At 42.2% G+C, this 4,369-nt stretch overlaps 1 non-coding gene across 1 annotated transcript; it reads right to left on the bottom strand.

Moving 5' to 3' along the window:
* Positions 1-604: 604 nt before the first annotated feature.
* Positions 605-678, bottom strand: Trnas-uga (transfer RNA serine (anticodon UGA)). The gene has a single exon. It is a non-coding gene; the product is annotated as a tRNA-Ser (tRNA).
* Between the last annotated feature and the right edge of the window lie 3,691 nt (positions 679-4,369).

Below are 4,369 nucleotides of genomic sequence, written 5' to 3'. Positions count from 1 at the left end.
TAAAGTTTAATAATTATAGATGTAGTAGCAAAAACTTAAATATGAGACGATATATAAGTGAGGCAACGAAAATAAGTTTTATTTATTATATCATTAGAGCAAGATTGTTAATAAACATTGTTAATAAGTATTTTTAATAGACATTCTTAATAAATATTGTTAATACACATCATTAGTAATAATTGTCGGTCAAGATTGTTAGTAAAGATTGTCAGTAAAGATTGTCCATAAAGATAGTCATTAAAACTTGTCAATAAAGGTTGTCAATCAAAAGTAGTCAATAAAAATCGTGAATGAAGTTCGTGAACAAAGTTTGACAACAGTTGTCAGTAAGGAATGTCAGTATAGAATGTTAATAACGTTTGTCAATAAAGTTAGTCAATCAAGTTTCTCAATAACGAAAGTCAATAAAGGTAGTCAATGATGTTTATCCATAATGTTTGTCAATAATGTTTGTCCATAACGTTTCTCAATAAGGTATGTCTCTAAATTTTGTCAATAAAGGTTTTCCATAAATATTGACAATAATGGATGTCAATAAAAACAATCAATAAATGTTGTTAATAAACATTATCAGTTAAACTTCCTGGCAGATTAAAACTGTGTGCCTGACCGAGACTCGAACTCGGGCCCTTTGCCTTTCACGGGCAACTGCTCTACCACTGAGCTACCGAAGCACGACTCAGGCCTGGTACTCACAGCTTTACTTCTGCCAGTACCTCGTCTCCCACCTGCCAAACTTTACAGAAGCTCTCCTGCGAACCTTGCAGAACTAGCACTCCTGAAAGAAAGGATATTGCGGAGACATGGCTTAGCCACAGCCTGGGGGATGTTTCCAGAATGAGATTTTCACTCTGCAGCGGAGTGTGCTCTGATATGAAACTTCCTGGCAGATTAAAACTGTGTGCCCGACCGAGACTCGAACTCGGGCCCTTTGTCTTTCGCGGGGAACTGCTCTACCACTGAGCTACCGAAGCACGACTCAGGCCTGGTACTCACAGCTTTACTTCTGCCAGTACCTCGTCTCCCACCTGCCAAACTTTACAGAAGCTCTCCTGCGAACCTTGCAGAACTAGCACTCCTGAAAGAAAGGATATTGCGAAGACATGGCTTAGCCGCAGCCTGGGGAATGTTTCCAGAATGGGATTTTCACTCTGCAGCGGAGTGTGCGCTGATATGAAACTTCCTGGCAGATTAAAACTATCCTACTTTACAGAGTAGACAAGATTCCGAACACCACGTTCTGTGAAGAGTCATGAACGTCCAACCATTTAGTGTCTAGTGGTAGTTTCACTGTCGTTCTACCTCTTTCCGTAGATTCCCACGACAGTAGCATGTGAATATTAGACCATCTACACCGTTTTCGAGATACTCGTTCACAGGCTCTGTGTAATAGTACTCTTCCCTTTGTCAAAGTCCCTTATCTGAATGGATTTCCCCATTTTCAGCCCATATCTTCGCCTGGATGATCCCCTGTCCATGTCAGCTCCGCTTGCATAACTTTGTTACCGCGTCACCTGCCCACAACGCCACCAGGTGACATCCAGCGTCGAGGTTGGCGCTGGTCATAATGTTTTGGCTTTTCAGTGTATACTGTACTACGAGTTCACAAAAGTACCATTCATTTGATATGTTTCTGAGACAATTTACTGAAAAATAACAAACATTCTATTACTTGAGCAATATATGGTATCATGTGTTCATACATTCAGAGTTCTCTGACAACGTAAACGGATGTATCTGAAAAATGCCCTTTTGATCGTTTCGCCGAGCATATCGCGTAATGTCACCAGGTACACAGCCGAAATGAAGTCCAGCAGTTCCTCGGAAGCCATCAGACGTCAGTATCACCCAGCATATTGTTTGAAAGACGACAAATGAGGTCTCCATTGATTCAGCTGTAGAATAGATTCTTCTTGAATGAGATTTTCAGTCTGCAGCGGAGTGTGCGCTGATATGAAACTTCCCGGCAGATTAAAACTGTGTGCCGGACCGAGACTCGAACTCGGGACCTTGGCCTTTCGCGGGCAAGTGCTCTACCAACTTAGCTACCCAAGCACGACTCACGACCCATCCTCACAGCTTTACTTCAGCCAGTACCTCGTCTCCTACTTTCCAAACTTTACAGAAGCTCTCCTGCGAACCTTGCAGAACTAGCACTCCTGAAAGATTCTTCTTTTTCTGCAGCACCATATTTCATTCCTATCAAAGTGCCTACTGGGATTCATGAACACATTTAAGAGTTGCTTTTGAGAGGTGACATTTAGTTGTGACAACCTGAAGCAATCTCGAGTTAGCTGAAAATCTGATTGTTCCAGGTAATGGATGGACATTGGAAATAGACTGTCATTTTGTTTGTGTTCTTTCGTTTTTGGGAAGAACGTTTGTTGGAATATTGTGAAAGCACTCCCAGATACAATAATAATTACGTCGTATTGGGTACGGGTAGCTGACTGGGCTTGTCGATAACTTTTCGAATAGTAAAGACACTGAAGACAGAACCTTACGCGTGAGGGCTAAAGCCTACGTCGTCCGTGGAGAAACTCGTATTATTCGTTGACACGGAATTTGGGATCGGAGTGAGAAGTAGGTCGTACACTTGGAGGCAGCGAAATCGTCCAAGTCGCGTAGGTGCGGCCTACATCAGTCAGCGAACCTCACGCCTCAACTGCTGTTCGAAATGCGCCGTTTGATATTCCTGCCACGCCTACCTGTGCCACCTCCAGCAGCATACGGTACCGACCTTGCGCCGCGGTTGTATATTGCCTCTTTACGGGTCTGTGTTACCTACTTCCCGGCAGCTCCTCAGCCTTACGGAGAATCGCACATGCCACAAACAGCCGACAGGACGTCCCACAGGCGCATTGTGGAGCTACGTTTAGTATATGTATGTGCGTGTGTTGGTACGAGTGTGGGTGTAACCAGTTCGTGCACTTGCACTCAGGCACATCGTGTGTCTAATGTCTTGTTTACAAATACGGCGTCAGCGTTAGAATGCTAATAACACAGTGCTTTGTGTGTGGAAGAACCTGCTGTGAGTTCGTAAGAAGAGGATGAGAGCAGCTGTTCATAACGATGTAGGAGAACAGAGTAGGGCTAAATTATGAGGAAAAGCCTACAAAATTGCATTTTAACATAGCCTTCCTTTGTGGTGTTCTCTGTTGAAAGGGCAGATGACACTCATTATCAGCCTTCGGAATCTGACAACCGATCAAGAAGAACAGAAAATGAGATAGATTATACATAAAGAACAATTGCAGTAGTGCACTGGGTCACCAAAGCTGAAGAACGAATATTTCCAGCTAATTAGAATGATGTATTACACAGACACACGTTAGTATGAGTCTTCTCGACTTTCGGAAACGAAGTGACGAAGAAAGTTAAGCTTAGTACTAATGGTCTGGGCTGGTTTAAGGGTCCAAGTAACATAAGCCGCCGCTTGGGGAGCTAAGCGGAGTGAAGTGTAAAACAAGTAACCAGGGTGTATCATAAATAGTAGCGAAAACTGACAAGCCTGAAAGTACACCATATCAGACGTCAAAATGTTCCACTAAACATGGTTCGCAAAAGAGCGCTTAGCGTGACCGCGAATGTCAACACTGACTTCGCTATGAAATATTGTCCTAGTTAATAAAGATGTAGTAAGTCTCAGATTTTATCCAAGGCCTACCTTAACAAGAAATACAATTCTATTTCAGCACATCACATGCTACAATTTATGTTCCAAGTGTCGTCTTCACATAACTTCATTAATCGAATATTTCTCTTTCGTATTATGCACAGATTTGTGATCCTCTTTTAAGTTCTATACATAAAAATTTCGGCCATTTCTGTGCATGTTCAGTTCATGGCAAACTTTCTGAAATTTAGTCAGTGAGGAGCAGCCGTCGGAGACTCTAGCAGCCGCTGGGAAGTAACCGAGTTTGACATTTTACAAGTTCCTAACAGGAGCGGACTGTGCAGTTTCATCTGTGTGCTTTGGTTTTTTAGTTTCTTGAGTTTCTGCGTGTTAATTTAATGTTTAATAAACATAGTTCTCGCGTTTCCGTTTGCGTCTGAAAGTAAATCGATTTGGTGACACACTACAAGCGCCTAATTAGGAGAGAATTATTTAGTCTCACTTGTGTGCTTTGGTAGTTTAGTTTTTCAGTTTCTGCGTATTAATCAAATTTATTAGACACAGTTCTTGCGTTTTCGTCAGTGTCTACATTACCGTTCCTCATAAGCGACTATTAATCAAATTGCGTGCATATGGAGTATCGCCTCAGTTGTGTGACTGGATTCATGATTTCCTCTCAGAGAGGTCACAGTTCGTAGTGATAGACGGTAAATCATCGAGTAGAACAAAAGTGATATCTGGCGTTCCGTA

This window comes from Schistocerca nitens, chromosome 3 (genome assembly GCF_023898315.1).
Source record: "Schistocerca nitens isolate TAMUIC-IGC-003100 chromosome 3, iqSchNite1.1, whole genome shotgun sequence".
NCBI lineage: Eukaryota > Metazoa > Arthropoda > Insecta > Orthoptera > Acrididae > Schistocerca > Schistocerca nitens.
The sequence above is the reverse complement of the archived record's forward strand: the minus strand, read 5'-3'. Positions and strand labels throughout refer to the sequence as shown.